The 8,027-nt window shown below is 32.6% G+C and overlaps 1 pseudogene; it reads left to right on the top strand.

Moving 5' to 3' along the window:
* Positions 1–320: 320 nt before the first annotated feature.
* LOC112824719 (cell division control protein 42 homolog pseudogene) lies at positions 321–1,077 on the top strand (annotated as a pseudogene).
* The last annotated feature ends 6,950 nt before the right edge of the window (positions 1,078–8,027 follow it).

Raw genomic sequence — 8,027 nt, 5'->3', positions numbered from 1 at the left:
GTCGAATTCTATGATTACAAAATGTCTTTAAAATTATTTTTCTCTTTTTTCATTTTTAAATATGAATATTCTATTTTTACTGAAACAATGGGAGTTTATAATTGAGGTATTACTCTCTACACTCAGAAGTAGTTATTAAAAGTGAAACATACATTTGAATGTTTCATGTAAAATGGAAGACAATGTATTTTCCACTAAGATTTGATTCATCATTAATATTCTCTAATGTCTATGGTAGACAGTCTAAAATTGATGAAGTTTGTTTCTCCAGTTAGAACTTTTTTTTTTTTTTTTATCAAGAAAAGTTAATGCAGGCCAATGCCCCGGCGGAGAAGCTGAGGTCATCATCGAATTTGAAATATTTAAAGTGGATACAAAACTGTTTCAGCAATGCAGACAATTAAGTGTGTTGTTGTGGGCTATGGTGGCCTTGGTAAAACATGTCTTCTGATATCCTACACAACAAACAATTTTCCATCTGAGTAGGTACCGACTGTTTTTGACAACTATGCAGTCACAGTTATGATTGGTGGAGAGCCATATACTCTTGGACTTTTTGATACTGCAGGGCAAGAGGATTATGACAGATTACGACCGCTGAGTTATCCACAAACAGATGTATTTCTAGTCTGTTTTTCAGTGGTCTCTTCATCCTCATTTGAAAATGTGAAGGAAAAGTGGGTGCCTGAAATAACTCACCATTGTCCAAAGACTCCTTTCTTGCTTGTTGGGACCCAAATTGATCTCCAAGATGACCCCTCTACGATTGAGAAACTTGCCAAGAACAAAGAGAAGCCTATCACTCCAGAGACTGCTGAAAAGCTGGCCCGTGACCTGAAGGCGGTCAAGTATGTGGAGTGTTCTGCACTCACACAGAAAGGCCTAAAGAATGTATTTGACGAAGCAATACTGGCTGCCCTGGAGCCTCCCGAACTGAAGAAGAGCCGCAGGTGTGTGCTGCTAAGGACATCTCTCCAGAGCCCTTTCCGCACAGCTGGTGTCAGCATCGTACTAAAAGCAATGTTAAATCAAACTAAAGATTAAAGATTAAAATTCGTTTTTGCAATAATGACAAATGCCCTGCACCTACCCACATGCACTCGTGTGAGACAAGGCCCGTAGGTATGGTCCCCTTCCCCCTCTCATTACTAGTTAATTTGAGTAATTGTGTATTGTCAGAAAAGTGATTAGTACTAGTTTTTGTTCTGTTGCTTCAATTTTTGTTTGTTTGTTTGTTTAAAAGCAAGGCATGCTTGTGATGACTCTGTAACAGACTAATTTAGGTTGTTGAAGCTGCTCCTGGGCTCCATCCACTCTGGAGAATGATCTGGGCTTTAGGTTTTGTTTTGTTTTTCTTTTTTTTTTTTTTTTGCGGAGGAGGGAGGTGGGGTGCGGGGAGTGTGTGTGGGGTTTGTTTTTATTTAGTCACGTTTTTTAAATTCATTAACCATTGGACAGCCCTTAAGGGGAGGAGGACGGATTGATTTCACATTCCACTTCCTAGATCTAGTTTAGAAAATTGTTCCCCACCTAGTGCTCTTAGGAAGGAGTATAGTAAATACCTCATTTAATAACATACTCCTTTTTGAAAGTTGCCTTTTCTCTCCACCCTTGAGTAGGCCCAGTATTTGATGAAACTCATGAAAGTGGGTGGAACCTGTCTTGCCCCTCCTCTTTTCTAGGATGCACTATATATGTGACTGTAACTTTCAAGGAAATTTGTTTGCCATTTGCTGATTTTTTTTTCTGAAGTTAATTTCTAACTTCTTTCATTGATAAATGAAGAAAAGTATTGCACCTTTTGAAATACACAAAATGGATTGAGTATAAAAAAAATAAAAGTTAATGCACTATAAAAAAATGCAACTTCAATTTTTAGCTTTGTCTACCATGAGTAATAGGACTGGCCGAGTTAAGTTTCTGTCTTTGCCGCAGGCACACTGTGAATTTAAAATCTTTGCAAACTCATTCTCCTTTTCAATTCAGGAATGGCTTGAGGTGTCATAAGAATTTCAAACCTGGAAGTAATGTCTAGTCCAGCACCTGCCATATCTTTATGCACTGTGAAGGATTCATACAGAAAAATCCTACAAATAACTTTTATCAATCTGATATTTTAAAATCCCACTGTTGAGGACAATAAGCTAAGAATCTAAATAAAGCTTCATTACCCTTGATACTCATTATAGATAGTACTATAAACAAGCTGAGTTTTCATTTGAGGGTAATAATAATATGCCCAGTTTGTGTATACTAATTCTAGAAAAAAACTATTTTATTGTAAAAGTTTTAGGATGTTGTTATTCTTACGATAATAGCTAAGATACTCTCAGAAGAAATACTTAATATTTAAATGCCAGCTTAAGTTATTATTGATTTACAAAAAATATCTCAAAAAATTGAGATCTTTAATGATTTCTAAATTCCAAATTAACAAATGAGTAAATAATGTGTATACAAAGTAAAAATGCAGGTTAAAAGAAGAAAACTGATCAGATAATACTAATATCACCAGTAACTGAAAATATAAAAATTAAAGTAACAAGGGATGATCATTTATGTGTCCATTTATTTGTTCAATTTTTGTTTAAAAAAGTTAGAAAAACACTTCATGATTAGTAAGGATATGATAAAAAATACACACTGCTAGAAAACAAATAGGTCAATTCATTTTCTGGAAATATATTTGTCATAAATTCAACTGGATAAGGCAAGATGTACTGACGCTTCTCTAACAATATAAATTTACCCAAATAAAACATGCAAACACACAAACACATACATGAGAGAAAACTAGAAATTCTATTAAAAGTAAAAACACTGGGGGCGCCTGGGTGGCTCAGTTGGTTAAGCAACTGCCTTCGGCTCAGGTCATGATCCTGGAGTCCCGGGATCGAGTCCCGCATCGGGCTCCCCGCTCAGTGGCGAGTCTGCTTCTCCCTCTGACCCTCTTCCCTCTCGTGCTCTCTATCTCTCATTCTCTCTCTCTCTCTCAAATAAATAAATAAAAAATCTTAAAAAAGTAAAAACACTGGGGCACCGGGGTGGCTCAGTTGGTTAAGTGGCCGCTCCTGGTTTTGGCTCAGGTTATCACCTCATGGGTTGTGAGATCCAGCCCCAAATCACACTCCGCTCTCAGTGGGGAGTCTGCTTGAGATTTTCTCCCTCTGCTCCTCTCCCCACTCTCTCACTCTCTCTCTCTCTCAAATAAATAAATAAACCTTTTTTAAAAAAAAGGTAAAAATATTGAATGGTTATTGTAGTTGTAGAATTGAAGACTTGTTTTCTACCTTAGTTTTAATATGATTTTTTTGTTCATAATTAAAAATCACAATCACAACATATGTTGAAATATGGAAAATGTTTGTGATATTATCTTGACTAAAATATGTATGTTTTATATAATTTAAAGTTTGTAAAATATGGAACAGAATGAAAAACTATTATAAATAATATAAAGCTATGAAAGCAAGGATGATTTAATGCACTTTAATTTTGTTGGAAGTCATCAGTTAAATAAGAAATTATCATTGATAAAGAAAGAATTCTCAGACCTTAAGACTTTATGTTATGGAAAAAATTCAGCCACACAGATGCACCTTTTCTTTTTATTGAGTCATCGCAATAAATGAGACCTGCTCATTTGTCTTATAGATGTCACATGTCTTTCATTATGTCACATGCCTTTTGATTTCTGAAACATATAAAAGAAATTGTTCTTTCTACAATTTCTCCGATTTAATGGTATATTTTTTAGAAGAAATAAATAATTTCCATGTAATATAGAAACTATTGCATTCAGTAATACAGATTTACTAATATTTGAGATGGATTCCAGGCTAAACCTTGTGTTATCTGTTTTTTTACATAATTTTAGTTGGATTTACTATTATTTCTAATGCTAAGTGTAGAAACAATATCAAACTTTGTGTGTTTACTATGTGTTTGGGATTTTATGGTCATTCTATTATTTAGCCCCAATAATACCCCTTTAATGTAATTCTATTATTTACTCCTATTTCTCATATAGAAACTGGATCTCCAAGAGGTGCAGTGCCTTGCCCAGAAGAGAAGATGCTTGAAGGACCTGGGGCTCAAATCCAAGTCTGATTCCAGAAAAAGAGATTTAATCACTATGATGGGCATGATAAGGAATAGATAAATGTTCTATTCTCTTTCATCCTTGTTAGCTTGTCACAATACTGGACACAAATATCTTTAGATATGCTCTGACTGAATTTTGCTTTCAAGGGGCATCTTGAGACAGCCTAACAAGAAGCAGATCGTCTTATGCATTGATTTAAGGAATATATTTGGCTTTCTCTGGTTGGTCTTGAACGGTTGTTTTAATTGGAATGTCCCTGATGATACATGATGTGGAACATCTTTTCATGTACCTATTTGCCATTTGTTATCTTCTTTAATGAGATGTCTGTTAAGGCCCTTGGCCCATTTTTAATCAGGTTTTTGTTTTCTTATTGTTGAGTTTTAGGAGTTCTTTGTATAATTTGGGTAAATGTCTTATCAGAGGTATCTTTTCCAAATGTTTTCTCCCAGTGTGTTGCTTGTCTTCTCATTCTCTTGACATTGTTTTTTGTAGAGGAAAAGTTTTTAATTTTAGTGATATTTAGGTTATCAATTATTTCTTTCATGAATCATGTCTTTGATGTTGTATCTATAAAGTAATTGGTATTAACAAGATCATCTATGTTTTGTCCTATGTTATCTCCTGGAAGTGTTATACTTTTGAGTTTTACATTTGGGTTTCTAATCCATTCTGAGTTAATCTTTGTGAAAGGTGTAAGGTCTGTCTAGTTGTTTCAACACCATCTGTTGAAAATACTATCTTTGCTCCATTCTATTAATTATGATGTCTTTGATTCTTTATCAAAGATGAGTTGACTATATTTTTAGGGTTTTTTTCTGAGCTCTCTATTCTGTTCTGTTGATCTATTTGTCTATTCTCTTGCCAATACCACACTTTCTTGATTTATATAGCTTATTAGTAAGTCTTGAAGTTGGGTAGGGTCAGTCCTCCAACCTTGTTTTTCTCCTTCAATACTGTGTTGCCTAGTCTAGGCCTTCAGCCTCTCCATAAAAACTCTGGAATCAGTTTATCAATGCCCACAAAATAACTTGCTGGTATTTTGATTGGGATTGCACTGAAGAGCAATGCAAGTTGGGAAAAATTGACATCTTGGCAATATTGAGTCTTCCTATCCATAAAAATTGAAAAGCTCTCCATGTATTTGGTTCTTCTTTGATTTTGTTTATCAGATTTTTGTTTTCCTTATATAGATCTTGTACATATTTTGATAAATTTGTACCTAAGTTTTCATTTTTTGAAGCATTAACATAAATGGTATTATATTTTTAATTTCATACTCTACTTGTTCATTGGTGTAAGGTTTTTATGTAGATTTCTCCAGACTAAATAACCATCATACAAATAAAGATTACAATTTCCTATTGTTCATCTAACCTAGTCAATGAGTTTATGTGGAAACAAGTTTTTGTTCAATCAGACCTCTCTGTAGTCCTACTCATGTTGACAAAAGCAAGTATGAAGCATTTTATGAGGTTTTTTTTTCATTCCTAAAGATTCTATTCTATGTTAGAAGATTCTGAGTAAATTGATTCATGTGCCAATTCACTTTTCCATACTGAGAAAGTTACATTTATAGTTTTTTCTCAATGATAACAACCAGCACTTAGTAAGTAGCTATTCTGAGGCAGACATTATTTTCATAACTTTGAATATATTATCTCAACTGATCTGTAGAACAACACTAGATATTATTGTCCCTGCTTTATTGATAAGGAAGTTGTGGTTAAATGTTAAGATATATTCCCAAATTTACAGGCAACTTTTCTGAAGCACCTATGACCCTTACTGCTATAAGTGGCTTCCTTTCAAATTATTTTTCTCCCTTAAATGAAAAAGACTGCAGGATAAATAAATATACCATACTTTATAATACATAGTTGTGACTGACCAGTTCTAAAAATCTGAAAGGGGAAAAATTATATGCTCTATCAGATGGACCCAAATATCTGCTTGTACATGATCAACGGCCTTCAAAATTTCCTTAGTAACTTAGTAGTTGTAAATGTAACTTGGTAGACTTTAGAAAAATAGTTTCCATCTACTTCCTGATAATCAGCAATAGAATGATTCCTTCATCATCACAGATGTCTTGGAGTTCCTCAAGAAGAAGATGAATAATCATATGCTAACTATATATACAGATAAGAGACTCCTTAACTGATATGGAAACTGAACTAAATGACCTCTGGATTAGTTTCTAATAAATTTATATCTGCCCAGAGAAATAGGTGTTTCCAGTAGCTAGCTCTTCTTCATTGAGGAATGAAAAGTAATATAAAGTAATATAAAAAATAAATATATCATTATCTTCAAATGTAGAATACAAGAATTCACATTTTATTAAGAATTATATTTTAAAGAAGTTTTATAGTGAATTTTTAGTTTATCAGAACATTCCTAAAACAGAACATTTAATTGACTATGTACTTTGATTCATAGATTTAGAATTTTACTGCTTTGAGATCATTTTAAAAACTCTATACATGAAGTAATATAAGTTCTAAATGAATCACTTCAAAATGATGCAGATCATCAAAATCTGTAAGGATATTATAAAACACTAGATATTTAATTAAAAAAGAGAAAAAATTAATAACACCTTAAGTAGTGCTTTACAGTTTATAAGCATCATATGATACTAAAACAAGTTTTTAATGAAGATATTTTAAGCTTATTAAATAGATGAAAAAATCGGTCTTTGCATATTGTATTACCAATGCCTGAAAATCTTTTCCCTAACATTCTCTGACAGACTTTGACTCATTTCAAAGCCCAACTTAACTGAGTCTTCTCTTGGGATCCCTTCTCTAACTTCCACAAATATATTTTCACCCATCACTCTACCGGTACTTCTTTCTATTAGAGCATTTATGTCACCACTGAATTTATTTTATATCCTCTTCTTTACTTGGCATTGAACATCTAAACTTTAGGGACTAGATATTATTCTCCTTTATACTCTCAACATCTATCAGAATTCCTGGCACAGAACGGGTACTTAATGCATTTTCTTAAATAATTAAAATATTGAATAAGCTAATTATATAATATCACATAGCTAGAGTAGGTAAATAAATTAAAGTGAACATAGATTTTTTGCAATAAATTTCTGCTTTCTAATGATCTATGGCCATTTCACTAAGATAGTAAAAAAATTTACTGCAGCTATAACTTGTTTTTTAAATTTTTGAAAATCAAGATACATTTTTTTCTGAATTTAGTGTTTTTATTTTATTGGGTTTTTCCTTTGCTGTTATTTTGTTTAACCAATCAAAGCAACGCTAAAAATTTACTAAGGCATGTATACCTTCCAGTAGCACATTTCCACCTTCACAAATCCACAAGCACATCCTCTAAGTCAATACTGCTGATATGGCTAATTGACTTTACATAATGAAAAAATCAATATAACATTTGATTTTCCTGAAGTTAATAGTGTGTTTCTTATGATCATCTTTACTTCACTTTTATATGGTCATTTAGAATTTTAAACACAGTAATATTAGGTCAAGGAGTGTAGAAACTTACTTATTTGTTGGTAGTATACAATTGTAATTATTTGATTTCTTCTTGCAAAGTTAACCTCTCTACAGCATTTATAACCATTAACAATCAAATCATGTATTTTCTGCTGTCAAGCTGTATTAATGATTTTTTATTGGTTATTTTTCCCAAGCCTTTAAAAATGTTTATTATTTAAGATGAAAAATCCTGTACAGGCTCCTTAGAGAGAATGTGAAAAATACATAAAAGTATGAATACCTTCACCTAGGAACAGCCATTATAAAAATTTTGGCTTATTTCTCCCCAGTAAATTTTACTTTAAGTAATTATTTCATACGTAGGATAACACTGCAAATAAAACTTACAACCTGCTTTTCAGGATTAAAAAAAATAACATTTTATTTTAACTAAAAAG

The sequence above is a fragment of the Callorhinus ursinus genome, unplaced genomic scaffold (assembly GCF_003265705.2).
Source record: "Callorhinus ursinus isolate GAN/ISIS: 27379988/994484 unplaced genomic scaffold, GSC_fseal_2.0 scaffold1, whole genome shotgun sequence".
In the NCBI taxonomy this organism is placed as follows: Eukaryota; Metazoa; Chordata; class Mammalia; order Carnivora; family Otariidae; genus Callorhinus; species Callorhinus ursinus.
This window is presented reverse-complemented; position numbering and strand designations above follow the sequence as displayed.